Source organism: Heterocephalus glaber, unplaced genomic scaffold (assembly GCF_053883595.1).
Source record: "Heterocephalus glaber isolate CG9 unplaced genomic scaffold, H.glaber_assembly_v1.0 deba00000896, whole genome shotgun sequence".
Classification (NCBI taxonomy): domain Eukaryota; kingdom Metazoa; phylum Chordata; class Mammalia; order Rodentia; family Bathyergidae; genus Heterocephalus; species Heterocephalus glaber.
The window spans coordinates 2143875-2170450 of record NW_028258170.1 but is presented as its reverse complement, the minus strand read 5'-3'; the positions used below and the strand labels follow the sequence as shown (position 1 = coordinate 2170450).

The window sequence follows — 26576 nt, the reverse complement described above, 5'->3', positions numbered from 1 at the left end:
AAACTATGGCTATGAAGCAGAGACTTGAAGGAGGAGGGCTATAGGAACTTGGGAGGAGTCTGCTCTAGGCAGTGGCCCACCAGGGGAAAACCATGTACAGATGCAAGTGTGCAGAGTTTGATTAAGATCAAGGAGGTCCACAGAGTGCAAGTACAGTTCTTTGGTGGTGTTGGGGGTGAGGAGGCTGATTGTGTTGCCAACGAAACTAGGGGTCCTTTGGTCAAATTAAGATGGAAATTCTGAACTGGCAAAAGAACTTCTGCTTGCTGTTCTGCCGGCACATGATGACACCAGATAATGCTGGCTGGTGCAATGTGACCTAGGGACTGCCTCTCAGGCCTGCTGTTGGCCATCACCATCCACTGAAGACTTGTTCTGACCATTGTCATCCACCTGGGTGCTAGTCTTAGCTGCTGCTTTCCTCCTTGTGTGCCAGCTCTGGCTCAACAAGGTTCGGTGGGTGACTCTATCAAGTGCTGGCTCCTACAGCTGCCAGTCATTGCCTTCCAGAGCTGGTTTGTGCCAAACACTGTCTGTGAACACTGCTGGGTGCTGGTCTCCACTGCTGAGATTTGTTTGCTGCTGTTTTCTGCAGCCCCCCACCCCAGAGCTAACTTCCCCTACTGCTTTTGCTCTTTGGACTCCACCCCTCTGGATACCCTACTCATGAACATGAGTTCTGAGCAGACAGACAGGAATTCTTGAGGCCACATTATGCAAAAGATAAACCAGGAGCTTCTTTACAGGACCACCAAAGCCAGTCTAATTTATGGGGAGCTGTGCTATAGCACAGCTGTTCAGTCCACTGGAGGAGCCTCCTAGACTGACCCAGGAAGTGGTGGGCAGTGCTGGTTATATAGCAACTGAAGGCCTGTGATTGGTAAGTACCTGGCTCCACAGAGCATCTGGATTCACAGCTGTGATCCAGTGAGGAGGCCTTGCTGAAACCAGTGAATCTTCTGTAAGTCCATCCCTGGGACTGGATGTTAGCAGTGGGCCCAGGACTCTCCCTCTCTGTTCTCAGCTATATCATGTGGCTCTGCCAACCTCCACAACACAGCACCAGCTTCTCAAGGGGAGGGTGCCACACTGACAGGAGAGTTGTGGGCTTGTTGGTGTCTGTTGGTGGATGATGCCTTGTAAAAGAATGAACGGCACAGTTATCTTTACTTTCTTCTTCCCTGTCTCCTTCTCAGCCTCTGCTCAAATACAAGAAGTATTTTAGGTGCATCTGGAGCTGAGCTCTGCCCTCCATGGTGACTTCTGTCCTCTGCCAGGTTTACCCAGTCAGGGGAATTAAAATGATCAGTATGCAGTATGTAGATATACTGACTCCCCAAAACAAATGTAACAATTTTGAATGGTGAACATATGTGGATTTTTTTAATATCATGAAATATTTTGTGGGTGTTTCCTCTTGTCTGCCATTTTTCAGCCCTCCTGTATGTAAAATTTTATCGAATAAATTTTCATGTTCATTCTAGGTAAACTCTCTTTGCCTGTTTTATTTTCACTGGCAGAAAACCTAGAATTGTTAAGGAAATATTCTTCCCATGCAAAAGTAATAACATGCATTTATAAGAAGCTTATTAGGTACATGACAATTGTGCTAATACTTTACATATTTTAATGTATCTCTTTACTGTATTAACATCTCCAAGAAATTACTATACTATTTCCTTTTGTCACAGATAAGAAAACTGTACAAAAGTTTTAAATACTTTGCTCTTTTTTTTTTTTTTTTTTTTTGAGTCAGGGTCTCACTATGCACTTCTAACTGGCCTAAAATCACTACTTAACCAAACCTGGCCTTGAACTGAATGTTAACTATGAGCACATAGAAGAAGTGGAGAATGTGGAGCTTGTTTAATCTCAAAGTCTTCTTTTCAGGTCACTGTCAAAAACATATCAGAATAACTAATAAAGTTAGCTAATTCAAATACTGCCATTCCTGTAGTATTTGTCTACAGACATCCACAGTGGCTTGAAAAACAATTTTCCTGGAGAAGATAAACAATAAATGTATGAATATACCAGTATTATCACTATGGAAGCTGCCAGAGCCCAGTGAAATAGGGAAATACACACATCCAGGAGACAGGAGAAGGGCCTCTGGCTGGGAAGAAAGGCATGTCAGGATCCCAGAGTCTACACAGCACCTCACTCTCAGGACCTTCTATGTAGAAGTCCTCAGAGATTCCCATCAGGTATGGGTGGCATAAAAGCACACAGCCATGGTGTCTGCCCTTCATTCCTCAGGGTGTAAGTTTTCTTCCTTCTGTTATTCAGCCCAAGTTCTCTGTGTACAGCCCATGTCTCCTTATCATTCACTTTTACTTCTTCAAACAAACATTGTCACCAGTTGTGCTTGTCTTCTTCCATGCATTGCTCCAAACTAGGAGAAGCTAGACACCTGCTCCAGAAGAAGACTCCAGGCTCCAGAAGCCACTCCCCCTCCCCCCCACACACAAGTAATCAGAAATCAGATACTTAGGGCTTTCCTACAGGCTCATCAGTAGAGTCAGTGCAGATTGTGAAATCATTGTGAAATGGAAAATAAACCAATAGACACTGACTAAACAATAAGAATGTTAAGGAAATGGCAGTAATAAAAGTGTACGATAATTATGGAGCAATACTAAGGAATCCAATGTAGAAAAAACATTAAACAGGAAAAAATTTGAGGAAAGACTAGCCAGTATTTTTTTTTGGTACTGGGACTCAAACTCAGGAACTTTTGCTTGTGAGGAAGGTGGCAGAACCACTGGGCTAAATCCATGGCCCTAGTCAGTATTTTTAAAACAAGAAATGCATAAAATCATTTGTGGAGCAAGTCAGAGGAGGCTAGAAGAATGAATATGAAGAAAGTTTTATGAAAATCTCTATGAAAATTAAATAAGATTAAAACTATAAAATACATATAAAGATTTGAAAAATTAATTACAATTACTTAAAGAATAAAGGACTGTATATTAAATTATACTAATATATTATGTATTTAAACCCATCATAGAAAGAAATCCTTCTCAAAAATCACAGAGTTGGAAAGAAAAATTTCATCTGTACTACTCAAAAGGTTTTATTTTAAAGGTGATTTTAAAAATCATTTATGTAGAAATTAATACATTGTGGATTTTATGATCAAATATTGTTATATCATGAATGAAATAAAATTCTTACTATAGAAATAAAAAATATCAAAATGGAAAGTAAAACATGTTGTAAACCAAATTTTGCTAATAAATTTGGGAATTAAGAAGTACAATTCTTTGAAGGTACATTAGAAGAAACAGGTCATCTGGATAGTCCTATATTTATCTTAATGAATTACGTTGTCATATGAGAGCCATTCATTCATCTGAATGGAAATTGTAATAGTTTTTCCTTTGTAAAATAATTCTCACCTGTTCCTCACATGGAAATTGTGGACAGGTAATGTTTTAACTATTTAACCATGGGTAAGAGGGTAACAGTTAAAAAGTAATAGAGCAAAAGCAGAAGAGAACCTGGGTTCCAGAATTAGCTTACCAAATATAGCCATCCCAAAATTATAATTAAAGGGAGAAGAATAAATAATTAACCACCAAATAAGCTACAGATTTTATCCAGGCAAATTTCTCTGTGTTGAGCCAGTCTTCCTGAGTCCTGTTGTTATTCTAGGAAAGCCTACCTTCTAACTAACACAATTAACCTTCCCATCACCAACCATCATATATTCATTCTCTGCTTTACCAAGTTAATTTTTCTGTAAATAAGTTTATACCTGTGTACTTCAAAAAAATTAACTACTAGTACCAAATAACTATATTTTATATCAGAAATTCCACAAAATATTTCACAATGTATGATTTTCAATGACCTCTATTGTATTGTTTTTGTCAATGTATTAAGAAATTCAACCTGATTTTCACAGACTATTATTATAAATAATGTCATGGAATAGGATAATCATTGATATTATTCCTCTAAGTTAAAATGAGCATGGCTGTAACCAGTGGAGAGACCACAAGTGAATTATTTAACTTTTCTGTGCTCCGATCAGTGGCATTCTCTATAAATTCAGCCTCCAAATACACTTACTGAAACCCTGCTCTAAGTTCTGAGGAAATATCTAGGCCCAAAGAAAGCCTTCCATGATCACATGGAAAAAGATACATGACAGAAGGCAAAGGATACAGAATGAAAGATGGGAAAAAAAACTGCTATGGAAAAGAGAGCGCAGAGAAGGATTCAGACAGATTCATTTATAAATAAGGTGGTAAGGGGTAGAATTGTTTTTGATTGCTGATATTTGACAGCAGAAATTTCGAAGATGGACCACTGAAAGTGTTCTGGGTCATTTGGGGACCTATGTTTCCAGGGAAGAATGAGGAGATCCCTCGGTGGAAACTAGGAGAGGGAGAACACTGTATAGCAAGAGTTAGAGGTGTAGGGAGAGTGAACAGTATCTTTTCTTAGCAGCGGGTCCTTATAAAGGCTTAGATGTGTACGTCTCATGTGAAGTCTTGTAGGGTTTCAGAAAAGGATATACTACCATGAAACAATATCACTGTCCAGTGATAGAGATGAGACTGTGCTTAGACTCTGTGTTTTACCTTCATTCCCCGAGAGTCTTTTTCAGTGTGCTTCATAATTGACTAAGTAAAGCCAGAGAGAAGCTAAGGCGCTACTGCAATAATTTTAAAAGTGAAATGATTGTTCCTCATTCCAGAACAGTTAACAGAAAAAGTGTTGAAGTAGACTCCAAATATGTCCTATCTTAAGAATCAAATTATTCTGATGAAAAGTATATGAACTGGGTTAGATAAAAGAAAATTCCAGGAAACCATATTAAGCCTTTGCTTGGACCAAGAAAGGATGATTTTCTATTACATGACCCTCAATCTGTGTAGCACCAGTACTTACCTAAGAGTTACTCTGTGAAGATAAAATATGTGAATTGGACTTCCTTAGCCTGTTCAGTTATGTCTGAAACATGTTTAGTGTTTAGCAAGATAGAACATTACTGGTATCTCTACATGGACTGTGGAGAAGTAAGAGCAGCTGTTCACATATTGCTGTGCTGTACTATATTCTTTTAAAAATTTTATTTATATTGTATAACATTCTGACCTGGAACTGTGTAACACCTGATAATAAATTATTTCAAAAAATAACTTCCATTATGTGCGCTATGAAGTGCTCTAATAAAGTAACTGGGCAATTGTAAGCAATTGTAAGTCATTTAAATATTTGTTTCTGATTGGCATCAAATTACATTATGCTTATTTATTACTATGATAAAATTGCTTTCTAGTGTACATTTTAAAGAAATGTGTTAGTCTCAATTTAATAAAAATTTGAGTTTTTTCAACATAAATATCATTTATGAAGCCATAATATTAATTGAGTGTTTTGTCAAAAATCCCAGCATAATCTGTCTAAATCATAGAAATGTATACAAAGTAGAACAATATAAAATCATATCTTATAAAAATGACGGGAAAGTGGCAAGAGATCATAAATATATGAATACAATTATGAAGATATATATGTGATGAAAGATGAGCCCAGACAGCAAGCATATTGAACAATAAAAGCTTATGAAAATCTTGATTCAAATTGCAAAGAAAAATAACCAGGAATACCTATAAAATGGAGTCTAAAATCATAGATACAAAAGAAAAAAATAATTTGAGGTAATGTTGATTCATGAGAAGAAATAACTGTGAATGTTTCTGAAATTTGAATAATACACTACATGTTTACATGATATTTACAAACTAGTTTTTTGAATTAGTAATACATCAATAAATTCATAACTTTTAAAATAGAGATTTTGCACATTAGACAATTCAAATAAACAACTATAATTTTACAAGAAATAATACTTCAAAAAATGAATAATTTAGACAATTGCATCCTGGGATTAAAATAATATAATAAAAGATTAATAAGTTGAAATAAAATATTTACTTAGAAAACGAAACTATATAATATAAAGTAAACTGAAATAAAGAAGAGAAATTTAAATATGCAGTTATAGAAATGTAAATAAAATATTACAAATTAGGCTTTATTTCTCTATGATCTAAACTAATTCAATGCAACATATTCAAAATTCATTTTCAATCCTTTTTTTTACCAAATTATTATCATTACAATGTAATGTAAATGATACTCACCATGAGTTCTATAATTTATTTTTACATAACATTAAAACTCTAAAGACATCTGTCTGGTGAAAGGCAAAGAAACAGGAGGCTGAATGTTCTTTGCATGTCACATAAAGTTATGGTTTTAGCATTGTTAGCAAATATGCAGCTAAAAGATGCAGATTTTTACCTTGGTGAATTCACAGTATTTTAGGTTCAAAGCAATGCACAATGACAGTATTAATTTTGCTCATATACTGAGAATATATTTATCTATTGACTTCAATTACAAAGAAATTATTTGACGATAAACTAAAATGAATACAGAAAGCAGCAAAGATCACAAAGAAAATGTCAGAACTCATACTAAATAATGTATGCTAATAACCAGTTATCTAGAGGAATATGCACAACACTTTCAACAATTGATATGGTGTATCTCTTTGCTTGAATTGTTCTCATTATTTTTGAAATTGTCTATAACATTAACTTGTATCACTTTCTTATAATTAACTTGTATTTCAGTATATTGTTTTATTCTGAATACAAAATTGGGAACTAATGGCTTCTGTTTTTTTCTTCTACCTATTAGTGTGTTGGTGTATTAAATTAATCAAGAGAAACTAATAAAATATGAATGAATACTCTTCAAAAAATTATTATGCACTAAAATATGGTAAAAAATCCCAGTCTTCTGAAGATAATTCCAGGATTTTTATTATTGCCTCATAGGTTTTACATCTATCTTCTGATGAGGTGGAGGTGGGATTGTTATGTATCTTGTGCAAGTGGATGGAGTGAGCCATAGGATTTCGGTAAATTAATGAGGGTTACAAAATGAAAAGGTGGCAGACCCAGGATCTGAATGCCAGAATATTTGTTTTGAAAGTCATTGATCCTCAGTAATCTGCCCTTCTTCACTGTGCTATCAACACAATGAGTTATAGGAAAAGTAGAGCTCTGTTTTATTATAAGATTCTGTAAAGATAGAGTAAGGATGGATACTGTATGATATTAAAAATTTTTTAAATGACAAGCACATTTTCTTATTTTGCACATTAGTTCCTGTTAATATCACAGGAAATTCCACAATAGACTTGACACAGACTTCATTATTTCCAGTTAAAGTGAATTTCTAAAATAATGCTCATTAAAATGTCAAAGGATATGTTAAATAAAAGTTAAGTAAAACAGTTTCAGAAAAAAAAAATAAGAAATTAAATTGCTTTGAGATACCAAAGAATTTCTCAAAAGGAAAAAGAGAAAAGGCAAATATAAATATTTAGCATCACTATTATTTCAGTCCCTTTTTCTTCTGAATGATTCTAACAACATTCTTCATCTTTTTGTTTCTGAGACTGTAAATGAGAGGGTTCAGCATGGGGATCACAATCGTGTAAAACACAGAAGCCACCTGATCCTTTCCCAAGGAGTAGAACACCTTCAGTTTTAAATGAGTAAAGATTAGAGTGCCTAGAAAATGGTGATACCCAGGAGATGGGAGGCACCAATGGAGAAGGCTTTTTTCTTTTCAGAAGTGGAATTAATTTTGAGAATAGTGGAGAGGATGGGTACATAGGATCCAGATATGGTGAGGAGGGACAGCACTAGGGTGGAGCCAGCATAAATGAATACTGTGACTTCAACATCATAAGTGTCACTGCAGTACAGGGCTAAAATAGGGGATGTGTCACAGAGAAAGTGATGGATGATATTAGAGTTGCAGAAATGCAGACTGTTCATGCAAGCTGCACTAACAATGGAATCTATAAACCCAAACATATAGGATACAGTGAGCAGGACATGGCACAGTCTTGTAGACATAATTACTGGATAGTGCAGGGGGCTGCAGATAGCTACATAGCAATCATAGGCTACCAAGGAGAGAAGCAAACACCTAGTGCCAACCAAGAAGACAAACAAGTGCATCTGTGTGAAGCAGCCCAGGAAGGAGATGCTCTTGGTGGAAGTCAGTAAGTTCTGTAAGGTTTTAGGGTTGGTGACACTTAAGTAGTTGAGGTTGAGAAATGACAGGTGAATGAGAAAAAAGTACATAGGGGTGTGAAGCTGGGGATCCAGGCAAATGATCAGTATCATCCCCATGTTCCCGAGCACCATGACCAGGTAAATCAAGATAAAGAGCAGTGAGAGAACCTTGTGTGTCTCTGCAGAGTCCATCAGCCCCATGAGGATGAAATCAGGCAAACTGGTGGAGTTCCTTCTACTCATGTTCCTTTGCCATTAACTGTTGAATAATTAAATTTAGTACTTGGCTTGAGTACGATATTCTTGGTGTGAGGGCCAAATGAAATTTTAAGCTTTCTTACTTTTTTTTTTGGTACCAGGGATTGAACTCAGTACTTTGTGCTTGTACAGCAGGTGGCAAAACCATTGAGCTAAATCCCCAGCCCCAGCATTACTACTTTTTAATGCTAGGTTGCTTCTGCAAATTTCTCCCACTCAGATTTCAAATATTCAAAATGCCTGACCTCAGCTCAGAGGAGCAGACAAAGGGATGCTGTCAGAAAATTATCAGATCCCTTTGAAAATCATGTGCAGATCCACATATCAGGAAGTCACAGTCTGCATTAATTTGGACAAGAGAGGAAGTGAGCTTGTAGTGACCTGGATATAAAACCCCTGGGAGCCATGGCACAGGGATGTAGAGATCTGAAGCATAATGGGCCCCATTGCCTCCTTTGAGCTGACCAAAGAAAAATACATTTTTTCCCATTTTTGTGAGGGTTGGGAATGGGAGTGAGGGCAGTATGGATATCTGTCTCCTACCATCTTTCCCTAACTTGATGGTCCAAAGTGACATTTCTTCAAAATATTACATTTTCAAAATATGTACATTGTTTCCATATTTTGAAACCAGCAACTACATATTCTTGCTTTACAGATCTAGCCATTGCTCATAGTAAGGCCTAAATGATATTTGAATGGAAATTTTTCTGATGAAGTACCTATTTTATTTTGTACATTGTAATCCACTCCAATGTAAGGAATGATACTTACTGTGACCCAAAGTTGCAGAAAAATAAAACTTCTTCCAAGTTTTTCTGGGTAGAAAGTATTCAACCTCAACTTACTCTGAGAAATAAAATATGAAGACCTTATAAGAAGCTGAAAATTTCTGACATATTTGTTTTTGTTGATATAACTTATTGCTATATTATAATGAATTCATTTTTAATGAGATAAATTATATCATGGGAGAATTTTTTTTGCAGGGCCTGGTCACATGGAAACTTCACCAGGAAGTCTTGTCTGAAAAAAATGGAGGAAGGAGCAGTGAATATACATCAAAGAGTGTACACCTTCTCTCCTACCTGCTGACCTCAGGGCACATTTAATAGGCATTCAGAATTCTGGATCATTTGGTCATCCTCAGGGCACAGTTTCCTAGGAAGGAGTACGTGGCCTGGTTTCAAGGATAAAAGTTGAAGGACTATGTAAACAAAGACTTTGCCTATTCCATCAGAAGCCACACCCTGAAATCAAAATCACTTCATGTTCTCTTGAGATACTCTAAACATTGGCTGAACTTCATTTTCTTTAATTCTTATAATGACACACAACTGCATTAATTTTCAGAGAATAATGTTTTCATTCAAGTGATCAATGAGGAATTTTTAGGATTAACATGATAGAGAGCACTTTTCCAGAGACATATTTACTTAATGACAGACTCTAAAGGACGGAAGAATACAATTTTCACCAGAAAGCTTCTTGTACTTTGAAGTATGACATGCTGCTAGAAGGTAGACATATTCATTAGAAAAAAATAGAAAACAGAAAATTCACAGATGAAAATGAGGGATGTAAGACTTGTTAACCTTTTGTTTACATACTAGTAATTCCCATTATTTTCATTTGTGCCCACAGAGCTTATTTGGATGTATACTTATACCTCTATAGAATTATAATACTGTGTATTCTGTCTCATACTAATATTATAACTAAAACATCATAATCTAACATGACATATGGTCAGCCTTTGATTTACCAATGCCCCATGTGTTACATATTCTCTGGTGCCTCATCTTCCATTGAGTGAACCATCTATTCACAGGTGATAAATGCACATTTTTAGGTCCCACAGGAATGAGAGAGAAACTCCATTACCTTTGGCCAGTGTCACCTGCTTCAAGGACAATCTGTACATGTGGAATGTGTTTTCCTATTTTATAGCACTTGATTTTGTTTTTTATTTTACAAAAGTAAAATGATCAGAAATACAAAATGAGCCTGGAATCTAACATAAATTTTGTAATGAATTCAATGGACAAAAACTTGCTTTTGTACATATAATAAAGTCAATGTTTTGAAAAGATAAAAATAAATTAAAATATAATAAAACTGAAATATTTCATTAAATATTTTCAATCCAAGAAGAGGTATCAAACATAGGATTGGAAAAATAGTGAGAATCAAGGAACATAGATATTGTGAATCTTGCATTAAATCCCATGAAATCAACTGTGATTTATAGAAAAAAAAGTGACCCTTTTAGGAGACAAGTGTTCTGGAAATTTTAAGAGAAAATTTGTCATGGCGAATAAGAGCTCTTCTGTTGAGTATTATATTGTTTACGGACTTGTAGAAAGGCAATGTTGTTCATCCATATTTTAACCCTAACAATCTTAATCCTAAACCTAATCATGACCCTAACAACCTTAACCCTAACCATAACCATAACCTTAACATTCCTAACACTTACCCTAATCCTAATGATGAGGTTTAAGCCAAATGAGAGGCTGAGGGTGAATAAGCCAATATCACCTCAATAGTTATGAGATTGCAAGGACCCAGGGGGAAGATTTTTTGACTCAAGATTTTCTATCATTGAAAGACATTGGGGTCATGTGTACAGCTGCTGAAGACAGAGGAGCAATTCTTATAACTGTTGTTTCACAGCAGCAACCAAAGTCACACTAAGGATTTATAAGTCCTTTCAGTGTAAACATTCCTGTAGTTTAACTGCAAATTCATCACCACTTAAATTCCTTCTCTTATTGACTTCCTTATTTTCTCATTCTGTCTTTCCCTCATTCTCTTTAATATTTTCATGGTGGTTTTGTTTTCCTTTCAGCTTTGACTGATTACAAAATCAAATGTTTCTTTATCTTGTTTTCATTTCTGCATGACAATATTTACACCAATCTATGAAGTAGATTGTGATAAATTGATTTATACATATGAATAGCAATGTACTCAACTGTATTAGCATACCCATAAAAATACACCTTTTTTAATACACCTTTATCATTTCTTTGTGATTAATAATTTGCAACCATTTTCATTTTTTTATAAGTAATATGTAAAATATGGACAAATTATAGTATTTTCATTGCTATATTTTATTTCCCCAATTTTTCTAGGTTAAATTTAATTTTCTCTCTAGCATCTAGTACTAGGAGCTGCTTTTCTTAGTTTTTCTGTATTCCATGGTACTAAAATGAATTCATTTACCATGTGCCTGTCACTGTATTTTTCATTTATGTGTTTTCCTTTTGCTCTCTATGATTCTTCTACATTACCTACGTAAAGTGTTTTGTATTTTAATGGCAAATTAGATTATGAAATTCTGAATTTATTTTTAAATTACATATTAGTTAACTGTTTTCTATCTCTGAAATATTAATTTTATATTCTATTTCACTGTGGGTAGAAAATATGACTCATTTTATTTAAGCTTTCCCAACTTATAGAAATCTATGGAACACTTTTAATCAACTGGTATAAATAACTGATAGATCAGGAAAGGATTCAAAGGGTGATGTGGGGATCTGGTTTTGAAAACAGTAGTAGTTATAGATGACAGATACCCCTCAATGCAGAAAAATGCAAAAATAAGTGATACAGCATATCAGATCATGAAATGTAGTATAATTGAAGAAACAACATGTGAAAGGACACAGTAGTAAATGGGGTTCAGTAGTTGCAGCCATAGGAAGCAATGAGCAACAGTGTGGTCAAGGTAGAATTCAATGGAAAGGTGTCAAGGAAGCAAGCAATTGATAGAGGTGTCTTATAAGTAACTGGGAGGAAGATGTTCCAGATGGACACCCCTCAGTTGAAAAGACTGCACAGATGTTGGGGTACAGAGTTTGAGGAAATCCAAGGAGGAATATATAGTAAGGATAAAATGATCTGGACTTACAGTAGTATGCACTATGAAAATGGATTCACACATCTTTATTAGAAGAAGCAAAGTTAGACAGCAGAATCTCTGTGCAAAATTTCTCTAAAACTAAAGCAACTTGGTTTTCAGGCACATAACACTGCCTACTTTACAGGCACAATTCTGTAACCTACCTCATGTGGAAGTAGGTCATCTAACCCCAACTCTAGAAGTGTCTTGAAGTGTACTCAAGGGAAAGAAATGCTGTAAAAAGGGTCCAGGGAGAACATGGAAAGCGAGACCATGTGAGGTCCTCTGTCCTCAGAGGGGAACATTATGCCAGCAATCCCTGTTTTCTAATGTCCATTCTATAGGCCAGTCCATTCTTAATTTTACATTTAGATAAAAATGATTAACTTTCCTTCTATCATTGGATCTTCCTTTCAGAAGTCACATATACCATGTAAATTTTTTTACATTGTAGCAAAATTAGTAATACAGTATAGTGAGATTTGTTTGGGTATACAGATATATGCATATGATGTATTTTCATCTAATTATGAAATTTACCTCCCCCAGTCCCAGATTCACTTCCTCAATTCAGCAAATTATTTTTTACTTCCTGTCATCTATTATTCATTTATTTTAAAATTCTAAATATAGGAGGAAACATGATATATAGTCTTCAGAGACTTGCCTGTTTTGTTAATATCATGGTTTCCTGTACCACCAATTTGACATTGTCTTACAGCTGGATCAAATGGCATTTTCCTTTTTGGTTTTCTTTTTATTTCTTTTCTTTTTTTTTTTTTTTTGAGAATGACCATACCAATTTCCGTACTGATTGTACTAGTTTACCTTTCTGTCAAAAGAGAGGACACATTTTACTCTCATTCTTGCCGACCTTTTTTTTTAAAAATTACCAATGTTGGACATTCTGATTGGTATGAGATGGAATCTCATTGTTTTAATTAGTATTTCCATAGTTGCTAAAGTTGGTAAGTATTTTTATAGAAATATTGGATATTTCTACTTCTCTTTTTAAGAATTATCTGCTAAATTAATTTACCCTTTTATTGTTTGGAATTTTTTCTTTTACTGGTGTTAATTTTTTTGATAAGACATAATTATCCACTACCAGAAGTGTAGCTAGCTCTGACTTCCTTCCATTCTGTGGGTTTCCTCTTCAGTTACTTGATTGTTTGATTTGCTGTGCAGAATTTTTAATTTGATATAGTCCCATTTGTTGACTCATTATATTACTTCCTCATGCTATTGGGTGCTATTTAGAAATTCTCTCTGTGCCTACAACTTCTAGGGTTTCCTATAAGTTTTCTTCCATCAGTTTTCAAATTTCCAGATTTACATCTAATCCATGATCATTTTTATTTTGGTACAGGATGAAAGATAGAGATCCTATATCTACCTTCTGGGTGTGGTTATCCAGGTTTCCACTGGCTTTTATTAAAGAGACTGTCATTTTTCCAGAATATGTTTTAGTTCCCTTTGCCAACAAGCATGTGTCTGCAGTGCATATGGTTGTTTCTGTGTTTTGTGTCTTATTCTACTGGTGTTCATATGTATTGTTGTATCAGTATTAAAAATATATGTTTCTTTTCACCATGGCATTGCATTTTAATTTGAAATGTAGTAGTGTGATCCCTTCAGAATCATTCTTTTGATTGCTTCTCGGCCTTTTGGCTAAGATCAAGTGCAGAATCATTCTTTTGGCTCAGGAACATTGCAGAATTTCTGTGTTTTTGAATTTCCATACAATTTTCAGGGTTGCTTTTTCTAGAATGGTGAAACATTAGTAGAAATTACATTCAAACTTCAGATCACTTTTGGTGATATGGTGTTTTGCAAAAAGCAAATTATGACAATCCATGAACAGTTGGGTTCTCTTCACTTCCAATATCATTTTCATTTTTCCCTAATTTTCATTTTTATAATTTTATTGGTACATATTTGTAGTACATAATGATTACCTTAATTGCAGGGAGCTGGTACACACACATGACATTTTGTGATTCTTTTATGTAAGCTCCTCCTCACCCCATCCCTGCATCTCTTCAACCTTGTTTCTCATATGTATATATTTCTTTCCATCCATTGAACTTAAGTTCAATTACTGCTTGTTATTCTAGGAACTTTAGTTACATCATTAGGTTCTTTATTTATGATCACTTATTTTCTAACAAAGGCATAGCTGTAAACTTTCTTCTGAACTTTTTTTATTGTGTCCTTCAGATTCTGATGTATTCCATTTCCATTATCACTTAATTATAAGCACTTTTAAATTTCTCCTTTTACACCTTCAGGGACCCATTGATTATTCAATAGTGTAATTTTCAATCACTGTGGTACTTTTTCTGTGGGTTTTTGCTGTTGATTTATAGATTCATCATGTTGCAATATTACAGGCCACCTGAAATTATTTTAATATCTTAAGTTCAATAACACTTACTTTATGGGCTTAAAATATTATCTATTTTGGAGAAACTTTCATGGGATGCTACAAAAAATGTGTACTATTCTGTTTTTATATAGTAGTCTCTGTATATTTTTGTTAAATCTTCTTGAATTGTATAGTATAGCCTAACTCTAATTTTTCTTTGTTGTGTTAATTCTAGTTGACCATCTATTTGTGAGAGTAGGATATTGAGGACACCCACAATTATTCCATTAAATTCTATGTGACTTTTTATATCAAGAAGTGTTTGTGAAACTGGGTACATCAATGTTGGGTACATGCGTATTTACAGTGGCTGTCTCTTGGTAAATTGCTCCTTTTAACAATAGGCAGTGGCCTTCTTTGTCTCTACTGAATCATTTCTCTTTGAAGTCTTCCTTGGTATATCTAAGCATAGATCCTCTGACTTGTTTTAGTCTTCAAGATGACTGAAGTCTCCTTTCCCTTTCAGTCAGTCTCTTTTTCGGCCACATATGATTCTTGCAGTCAACATATATCAAGGTGTGTTTTGATCCAATCTGTTATTTTATGTCACTTACTGAAGACATAAAACAATTTCCTTAAATATTGTTAAGTAGTTTTCATTATTTTAGTACATTTTGTTCTTTTTCTAGTGTTTGTTTCATATCTGGTATTTCTTTCTCTTTTTTATCTATTCCCACAATGAGATTCATTTTTTCCCTTAGTTTCATGATTGTGACTACCCTGTTTATTGGTTTTGAAAATTCTTTTTAGGATTTTGACATCACTTTTTATTCAGTAAGTGTTTCTTTGGACTTATCTTTGAAGATCTTTATTTTTCCTTCAATTTGACTAGGGACAGCAGTGTAAGTTTGTAATTATTTTCTTCAGGTCTTAAAGCACATCACTTCAAGCCCTTCTGGCTTTTAGATTTTCAATTGAAAAAATTCATTTTTGCCTTTGATTTAATACTTCTAAGGGATTCAGCATTTCTTTGTATCTACTTTTAACCTTCTATGTCTAAATTTTTATAGCATTTTGACTTGGACATGCCATGAGGAGTTTCTGTTTTGGCCATGTTTATTTGCCTCTGTTCTCTAGTAGAACATTCTCCTACAATTCCAGTGAATAGGTTTTCTATGCCATTGGCATGTACTCTATCTTCCTACTTGAATTTTCATTTATTCTTTCAGATTTTCAAATATTTCTCAATCTCCTCATCACTTCTCTTTCTCTATTTTTTAATTGGGCTGTTGTTGCAGCACATCCACTTTATCATTTAATTCTGGTATTCTTTCTGTTATTCATTTTAATTATTGTTGAGACTTTCAAATGATTTTTTCATTTGACTACTTAAGGATTGACTTCTAGGATCTTAATTCTTTTTCCAGAATTTCTATTTTTAGTAATACAGTCTATCATATATTGTACTGTGCTTTCCTCTTGGAATCATTCAGTTCTCTATTGTATCTTCTTTGCTCTCATTAAGTATTTATTTGATTAATTCAGCTTATTTCCATCATCTTTGCTGTCATTGATCATTTTCCCTATCAATTTTATACATTTGAAATTTCTTCCACTGCAATATCAGTGGGATCAATTTTTGAGAGGAAATTCTGAATTTGGAAAAATATTGTTTCCTTGTTTTCTGATGATTCTTGTGTGTGTGTGTGTGTGTGTGTGTGTGTGTGTGTGTGCGTGCTAAAGTTTGAAGATCACTGGGAATGGAGAATGGAAGACCTATTGTGTGGAGATCTTTTGAGTAAGTGGCTTTGTTGTTGTGATGTGTCTTAGGCTGTGGTGTCTCAATAAGAAAGCATACAATCTGCCCCTTGGTTCTCAAATTTGGCATGAGTTTGAGCTCTTAGCACTCTTTGGAGGACACAATAGTCACGAATAATATCAATATCTGATGAACACAACATATGTCAACATGTACATTAAAACTTCTTTGCAAAATTAACTACCCAGGAACACAAAGGGAGAGCATCAACATGGGAAAGGAGGAAAATAAGCCTTCATGAGAGTATTAATGTTTTCCACCTCATGTAACAAAAAGTAAATCAGCTTTAATTCAATTAAAACTAAACCATCTCTTAAACTAAAATGTAATTTGCAAGGTCATACATTCTATTCATCAGTTTGACAAAAAACTGATATATTTTCTAAATCATGAAAATACAAATGCATGAGTATAAGATAAAATTATGCCACATAAAAATACCTGGAGAGTGGAGAGTGTAAATAGTCCATAAACATGAAATTACTGACATTTATGTGATGAGAGAAGAGTCCTAACAACACATCAATTAATATTTATTAAATTCTTAATCCTAATCACAAAGAAAGACAACCATGAATATCTACAAATATGGATTCTAGAAAAGACAGATATTCAAGTTAAGTATAAAATGATTAAAAGTAATATGGATGTAATAAAAGGCACAATTTTGTCACTGATTTGCAAGTATGAGTAATATGTTACATTTTAATCTATTTGGATAAAATAATTTGAATTTCAAGGAGTATTTTTGTAATCACATGATTGGAGTAAGGCAATCAGTGTAATCATTTTTAAACAAGTTCAAATAAAATAGCTTACTTGGAAAATGGAACTATGCACTATACAATAACCTTAAGATATCAAACAGAATTTTTAAACTGACATAAATGCAGAGAAAAATATTCTTAAAAATAGGAGATTTTTCTCCATATTCTTGATCTAAGCTTCAGGACTGCCAAATATGGTAAATTCATTGCCAATTGTTTCCTTTACAACAAGTTTATTTTAAAAGTATAACATATGAGGCAAATGTGATGATTATTAATTTACTTTGAAAGAACACAGTAAGCCTGAAGACATCCAGAGAAAGGCAAAGAACCCAGTGGCTGATTGCTCATTGTCATGTCACACAAAGATTTGGTGTCCACATGGCTCACAGGAACACACCTAAAAGGTGTTATTGCTCACTGATTTTCCAATTGGTAAAGTCAGTCCATTTCAGGTTCAAAGCACTATACCATGAAAGTAGCAATTTTTCTCATATGTTGAGTACATTGTAATCTTACATGTTTAAATTATACAGAGTTTATTAGTTAGTAAATTTTAAGGTGAATACAGAAAGTGACAAATATTATACAAGAAATGACAGGAATTATGTTCAATATAGAGAGACATATAAATTTATAACTGCCAATATAGAAAACATGCACAAAGCAGGCAACATGGATATGTATTTCTCTGTTATACATAATCATTTTCTGAATTATTTACAAAATTAATATACATCAAATCCCTATAACTTTATTCTAATTCAATACGTTACTTAATCCTAAATAGGAAACTGCGGCCCAATTTCTTTTTTATTAAATTCTTTAATTGGTACATTGTAGGTATACAACACAATTACATTTCTCGTTGGGAATTGAACCTTTACATAATGCATCTTGGTTCTTATTTTTCCCCATCCCTAGCCCTCCCTTCACACCCTCCACCCTTCCCTATTTACAAAGATTTTATTTTCAGTTTTTCCATTTCTCATCATTTTTCATTTCCCTTCTTTCCTTTCCCCTGCCCCTCCCAATACTCCTACCCCTTTGGACATTTTCTTCCTATTTTACATTATCAATTATTCATTCTATTCATTTGTACATTTTAGGTATACAATATAATGACATTCATCATTGGAAATTTGCACCTTTACATAGTCTCTCTTGGTTCTTATTTTTCACCCTTGCCCAGCCCTCCCTTCAGCCCCTCCATTCCTCCCTATTTACAAAGATTTTGCTCCTATTTTTCCATTTTCTCATATTAATCCCATTCCCTTCTATCCTTTCCTCTAGCCCTCCCACTTCTTTCACCTTTACCCCTTTTCTTCCTATTTCACATTACCTATTATACATTTAGTCCTTATTTACACTTTCAGGTTCTCACACCAGAGAAACTATTTGGTATTTATTCATGTGTGTCCTATTTATTTCACTTAAGAGTATCACCTCAATGTGCATCCACTTAGCTATAAATGTCTCTAATTTCTCATTTTTTATGGCTGAGTAGCACTCCATTTTATAAAAAAAACCCCACATTTTCTTTATCCAGTCTCCAGTTGATGGGCATTTGGGCTGTTTCCAAGTTTTAGCTATTACAAACTGTGCTGCTATGAACATAGGTGCACATATATCACTGTGGTATGATACTTTGAATTCTTTGGGGAAGATACTCAGCAGTGGAATTGCGGGGTCAAATGGGATTTCCAGTCCTAGTTCTTTGAGGTATCTCCATACTGATTTCCACAGTGTTTGCACCAGTCTACACTCCACCAGCAGTGGAGCAGCATTCCTCTTTCCCCACTGCCCTGCCAGCATTTGTTATTGGTTGATTTCATGATAGCAGCCATTCTTTCTGGAGGGAAGTGGAATCTCAGCGTTGTTTTCATTTGCATCTCTCGAATGATCAGTGATGTTGAACATTTTTTCATGTATTTATTTGCTAGTTCCACTTCTTTGTCTGAGAAATGTCTGTTCATTTCAGATGCCCATTTTTGGATTGGGTCTTTAAATTTGGGAAGTCTGATATTTTTAAGTTCTTTATAGATTCGAGATAGTAGACCTTTGTTTGAGGAAGAGCAGGTGAAGATTTTTTCCCACATTGTGGATTGTCTCTTCACACTGCTGGTGGTTTCTCTTGCTGTGCAGAAGCCTATTAATAAGAAGAGATCCCACTTGTTGATTGTGCTAGTTCACGGGCAATTGAAGTTTTGTTCATAAAATCTCTTCCTACATTGATGTCTTCAAGGGTTTTACCTAACCTCTGTTCCAACTGGTTCAGAGTTTCTATTTTAATGTTTAGATCTTTAATTCATTTTGATTTTAGTTTAGTGCATGGTGAGAGATACAGGTCTAGTTTTAATCTTTGGCAAGTTGAAGCCCAATTTCTCCAGTACCATTTATTAAAAAGGCTATCTTTCTTCCAGTGAGGGTGTTTGGTTCCTTTATCGATGATGAGATGGCTGAGTGTGTCTGCCCTTGTTTCTGCATCTTCTAATCTGTTCCACTGGTCCTCACGTCTGTTTCTTTGCCAGTACCATGCTGTTTTTATCACAATAGCTTTGTAGTACAGTTGCAGGTTGGGGATTGTGATACGACCTGCCATGTCTCCGTTACCTAGAATTGCTTTTGCTCTTCTGGGTCTCTTCTTGCTCCAAATGAATTTTTGGATTGTTTTCTCAAGGTCTATGAAGTATGCTGGTGGGATCTCAATTGGAATTGCATTAAATCTATATAGCAGTTTCTGAAGTATGGCCATTTTCACTATATTAATCCTTCCTACCCAGGAGCAGGGGATGTCTGTCCATTTTCTGATATCATCTTCAATCTCTCTTTCCAGAGTTCCATAGTTTTCAGAGAAGAGGTCTTTGATTTCTTTCGTTAGGATGATTACTAGGTATTTCAGTTTTTTGGATGCTATTGGGAAAGGAATTATTTGACCTATTAACCACTCACTGAGTCTATCATTCGTGTAGAGGAAAGCTATTGATTTTTCTGTGTTGACCTTGTAACCAGCTACTTGACTGAATTTTGTTTTTAAGTCTACAAGACTTTTGGTGGAGTTCTTGGGGTCTTCTATATAGAGCATCATGTCATCTGCAAATAATGACAATTTGACTTCTTCATTTCCTATCTTTATTCCTTTGATTTCTTTCTCTTGTCTAATTGCCATGGCTAATGTTTTCAGAGCTATATTGAAGAAGAGTGGTGATAGTGGACATCCTTGTCTTGTTCCTGATTTTAGTGTGAAGGATTTCGTTTTTTGACTATTTAGTATGATATTGCCTGTTGGTTTTTCATAGATGGCTTCTATCAGTTTGAAGTAGAGACCATCTATTCCAATTTTTTGTAGGGTTTTTATCATGAATGCATGTTGGGTTTGTCAAAGGCTTTTTCTGCATCTATGGAAATAATCATATGGTTTTTGTCCTTGGCTCTATTGATATAGTGTATTACATTGATTGATTTTCACATATTGAACCATCCCTGCATCCCTGGGATGAATCCCAGTTGATCATGGTGTATGATCTTCTTGATGATCTTCAGCATCCTGTTTGCCATTATCTTATTAAGGATTTTTGCATCTATATTCATTAGTGAGGTTGGCCTATAGTTCTCTTTTTCGGTTGGGTCTTTCTCTGCTTTGGGGATCAAGGTGATGCTTGCTTCCAGGAATGAATTTGGGCGTATTGCTTCCCTTTCAATTTCATTGAAGACTTTAAACAGTAGTAGCAGCAGTTCCTTTCTAAATGTCTTGTAGAATTCAGCAGTGAAGCCATCAGGGCCTGGGCTTTTCTTAGTTGATTAGTTTTTAATTACATTTTCAATTTCATTGGTTGATATTGGGTTGTTCAGAATTTTGAGGTCTTCCTCGTTCAACTTTGGTAATTCATATGTATCTACGAACCTGTTCATTTCTTCTGTATTGTCCATCTTATTGGCATATAGGTTCTGGAAGTAGGTATTGATGATCGTCTGGATTTCTGCTGGGTCTGTTGTAATATCACCCTTTTCATTCCTAACTGCATGGATTTGGGCCTTTTCTTTCCTTTTTTCTGACAAGGTTGGCTAAAGGTTTGTCAATTTTGTTGATTCTTTCGAAGAATCAATTCGGCTTCATTGACTTTTTGTATCATTCTCTTAGTCTCCACTGCATTGATTTCTCCTCTGATCTTTAAATTTTCTCCATTGTATGAGCTTTGGGGTTGTCCTGCACTTCTTTTTCTAGAAGCTTGAGGTTCAGCATCAGGTTGTTTAATTGGGCTCATTCTGTTTTCCTAATATGCATATTCACTGCTATGAATTTCCCTCGTAAGACTGGTTTCATTGTGTCCCATAGATTCCGATATGTTGTATTGTCATTGTCATTTAATTGAAGGAACTGTCTGATTTCCTCTTTAATTTCCTCTGTGACCCACTGGTTATTCAGAAGTGTGTTGTTCAATTTCCACATGTTTATGAAATTTTTTGAGTTTCTTTTTCTATGGATCTCCAATTTCATTGCACTCTGGTCTAATAATATACAGAGGATAACTTCCATTCCTTTGCACTTACTTAAACATGTTCTATGTGTGAGTATGTGGTCTAGTTTGGAGAATGACCCATGTGCAGCTGAGAAGAATGTGTATTCTGATTTTGTGGGGTGGAACACTCTGTAAACATCTGTTAAGTTCATTTGCTCAAGAGTTCAATTGAGTTCTAGTACTTCATTACTTATTTGTAGTCTAGTTGATCTATCTATTTGTGACAGTGGGGTGTTGAGGTTCCCCACTACAATCGTATTAGTGCATATATGACTTTTCCTGTCCATTAGTGTTTGTTTTATATAGTTGGGTGCACTAGTGTTTGGTGCATAGATATTTATGATTGTCATCTCTTCCTCTTGGATTCTTCCCTTTCCAAGGATGTAGTGTCCTTCTTCATCTCTCTTAATCAGTTTTGGTTTGAAATCTACTTGATCTGCAAAGAGGATAGCTACTCCTGTTTTTTTTGGGTTCCTGTCACGTGGATTATTGTTTTCCACACTTTAACTTTCAGTCTATGAGTTTCCTTTCAAATTAAGTGTGTCTCTTGTATGCAGCATATTGTTAGATTTTGCTTCTTGACCCATTCTGCCAGCCTATTTCTTTTGATTGGTGAACTGAGGCCATTAACATTGATGGTTATAACTGAAACGTATTGACTTGTCATAGCCATGACTTTTTCTTTTTGTTGGGTTCTCCCCCTTTCCATTTAATTTCTTGTCATGCCAGATGGGTTTATTCTTCTTTGCTTCCTGGGGTTGTGATCCTCAATGTCTATTCCTAGCATATTGTGTAAAATTCTTTGTAGTGCTGGTTTGGTATTCACAAAGTTCCTAAGGTGCTCTCTGTCATGAAAGTGTCTTATTTCTACATCCATTTTGAAAGATCGTTTTTCAGGGTACATCAATCTGGGTTGGAGGCTGTTTTCTTTTAGGGCTTGGAATATTTCACTCCAAGCTCTTCTTGCCTTGATGGTTTTTGTTGAGAAGTCTGCTGTGATTCTGATGGGCTTTCCTTTGTATGTGATTTGTTTCTTTTCTCTGACTGCTTGTAGAACTTTGTTCTTCTGTTGTGTTTCTGGAATCTTAACAATTATATGCCTATGTGTAGTTTTTTTGATCAAGGCTATTTGGAGTCCTATATGCCTCACTTATCTGTATGTCAAGCTCTTTTCCCCTGCTTGGGAAGTTTTCTGCCATTATTTCTGTGAAGAGATTATTTATGTCATCTCCACTCTCTCCTGTTTCTTCTTTGAGCCCTGTCAGTCTTATGTTATTCTTCTTTGAATCATCTAACAGCTGCTGCATTGATTTCTCATGTTCCCTTGTAATTTTGAAGCAATTTTTCTTTTCCTGGTCACTAATTGCAATCTTATCTTCTATTTCTGAAATTCTGTACTGACATTTGTTCATTCTGCTGTGTAGACTTTCAATGAAGTTTTCATTTCCTGGAAATCTATTTGCATCTGTTTTATGGATTCCATTTGTTTCTTATGTTGGGATTTCATCATGCTCCTGAGCTCCTCTCTAAATTTATTAATCATGTCTTTCACTAGGAGCACAATTTCTCCTGTTATCTGAGAGATTATTTCTGATTTCATATCTTCCAGATCCCCTTTTGTTGCCAGTTCAGTGGGTCCAGGTGGTTGAATATCAGAGTGTTCCATCTCATTTCCCTTTGGGTTTGCTGTAGGTGATCTGGAAGTCTGGTTTTGAAACTTATTTACATGTTTTCTCATTTCGACTGGGGCGGAGTCTGTTAGCTCCTTCACAGATTACCTTTTCTGAGCTGGGAGAGGTAGGACAGGGGCCTGGAGCAGCAGTAGGGATGGTGACCCTAAACCCCTTTCCTGTGGGCTGGGAGCAGTGGGAGGGATCGTGGCCAGGAAGCCCCTTCTTCTGGACCAGGTGCAGTTGGATGGTGGCTCAGAAGCCCCTATCTCTGGGCTGGGAGTAGTGGGAAGGATGGTAGCCCAGAAGCCCCTTCTTCTTGGCCAAGAGCAGCGAGAGAGCAGGTGGCTCCAAATCCCTTTCCTCTGTGCTGGGAGTAGTGGGAGGGCTGGTGACAGGGAAGCCCCTTCCTCTGGACCAGGAGCAGTGGGACAGTGGCTCAGAAGCCCCTACCTCTAGGCCAGGAGCAGCAGGACTCAGTACCTTGGTCTGGTGGTCTGGTGTTCTCTGTGTCTTTGTAGTGTGGAACCAGGTGGCTGCCTCTCTGCAGCAGGGTGATTCAGCATCTTCCACGTGACTCGGGTCCTTGGTAGGGTGTGCATAGACCTGCCTGTCTGCAGCGGGCTGCTTTGGCATGTTCCATGCCATTCAGGACCTCAGTACAATGTGGGCAGTCCTGCTTCTCTGTAGTGGGGTGATTCTGCATCTTCTGCATGACTCGGGACCTCAGTAGGTCATGCCTAGTTCTTTAAATGAAATCAATATTCTTATATTTTCTCTCACTTTTCATTTGTATTCCCTTCCCTTTTCTCTCTCATTCTTTTTCCTCTCACACCCTCTCTGATCTCCCCTGCCTCCCTTTATCTTTCTATATGTAAATATTCATGAATTCTTATTTTCTACAAGCCTAGCCTAACTTATTGTCATCTTCTTTGTTTCCAGGTTAGTGAAAGGAGATATTTTCAAATAAGTTTTAAATTATCTCAATTCATCTGAAAATTAAAATTTCCTTACTTTGAGAAATAGCATAGAGATCCAGATAGTAGTGGGAAATAGTCATAAAGAGAGGAAAACCCCTATAACATGAGTTATTCAAGTTGTTGAAAACTCAGAACTAAGAATATTGAAAGTAGAAAGAAGTGCTAAACCACTTACAGTGCCAAACCTACCAGAATAAAAATGGATTTCTCAACAGAACCTTTACAATTGAAGAGGACTGGAAATGCTGTGTTTCATCCCCTGAAAGAAAATATTTACCAACCTATATTACTGTATCCTAAAAGCTTGTCCTTCAAATATGATGCAGAAATAAAACTTTCTAATAAAATATAATCTAATGATTTTTTTCCATCTGAAACTTGGAGACACATTTCACAAAGATTGAGAGTTGATCAGTGGGAGTGGACAGGAGTGGTGGGTTAGTAAAAGACTGATAAACTATCCATAAAGGGGTAAAAGGACAGATTAAAATGAGAATAAGTAAATAGAAAAGAACTAATCAAAGCACAGTGAACAATTAATCCTATAGGAACAAATATAGCTCATTCACTATTCATCTTAGGTTTTTAAAAGGAAATCACATGTTCCAGGTACATTTTAAAGCCTTAGAAATACAGCTTTGAGGCTAAACATACACAGTATCTATCTTATGAACATTACAGCAACATAATAGTGGATCTAATTTGTAGTCAAAACTCATAGCCAAAAATATTGAAATAGAAGTTCAAGGGGTTAGCTAGGAAAGGTGCTTAAGAACAGCAAAATTAAAGAACTATTTTTAAGGAGCAATAAATTATTTTTAAGGAGGTGTGCACAATGAAGTATTATTAAATTTAGTTTTATAAAATAGTATTTTATATTTTTATACTTTATACATTTTATATTGATCTGGAAACAGTAGATGGTAGGAAACTGATGTTTCCCAACATTTGATTTCTGTGGTACTGGTATATAAAAGGGGACCCCAGAATCTTATTGGGACTTAACTGAACATCATTTCTTCCTTAATTTTTTAACAATATGAACCAGCTAGATGTGGGTATCCATGAGGTCATTCCACTTTCCTGATCTCCTCTTTGTACTTCCCAAATTCTCTTTAATTTTCTTGCACTCAAACAGAAAACTGATGTCCCAAAAGTGAACCTTGAATAAAACATCTTTTCAACAAATTTGTAAGCCCAATGTGTATGAGAGAAACCTAAAGAGTGATTCTTGATTCTGGAAAATATTTGAATTTTAAAATATAAGAATACTAGACATAATGCAGAAGAAATTTATTCTTTTCTTCCAGAAAACTCTCCTAAAACATCACGATTGGGAAAATGGATTTGTTGGTTTTGAATAGCTTGATTTTTATAACATAGAATCTTGCCTACTATGTCTACTCACCAGTGCTGTGTCTGTGAAAAGTGGAATGTTTAATTTAAATTTTTTTCCAGTACTGGGAATTGAACTCAGTACTGCTCTAAATCCCCAGCCCATAATATTGAGTGTAGACTCTGCTTCCAAACAACTTCTATGTCCAATAAAGATGTGTGACTAACATTTGCACAAATAACCAGAAGAAATAAGAAACAGAAGTCCCCAAAACATTACTTTGAATCTCTAATGTGCATTTATAAATAAACTCTGGAAACAAATGTTATTTTGATTGCTGTAATCTGATGAAATGTTCTTGGGAAAATCACAGGACAATCACTTCTTTCATATTTATATATATATATTTTACATATATTTCATATGTGTATATATAAATAAATGAATCAGGAGGAGATGCACGTTAAAGAGAAATGAGAATGTTCCAATTTTCAGGCCATTGCTTATTGAATACAAATATTATGCTCCAAAAACAAACCCCAGGCCATTCCTCATATATATTTAGATCAAAAACAGTACAAGGATATGAGCAAGGACCCAAACTTTGGAGCAAGATTTCCATCATCTAAAGAACTCCACAGTCTTGGTAACAGCCATGTAGGAGCCACTTATACATTTCTCTCTAGGATATATGTTTTATTATTTGTTAGTATTCTTACAAACTCAATAAACATTGCTGTGTAGCATCAGTCTACTTGCTGAGATGTCAAGCAGATTTTATCACTTCCAGTGATTAGGCAGTAGAAAGGAAGAACTCTGCTAACA

The 26576-nt window shown here is 35.2% G+C and overlaps 1 non-coding gene across 1 annotated transcript; it reads left to right on the top strand.

Moving 5' to 3' along the window:
- The first annotated feature begins 13942 nt into the window (after window positions 1-13942).
- Window positions 13943-14127, top strand: LOC147828876 (U2 spliceosomal RNA). The gene has a single exon (XR_015450033.1). It is a non-coding gene; the product is annotated as a U2 spliceosomal RNA (small nuclear RNA).
- The last annotated feature ends 12449 nt before the right edge of the window (window positions 14128-26576 follow it).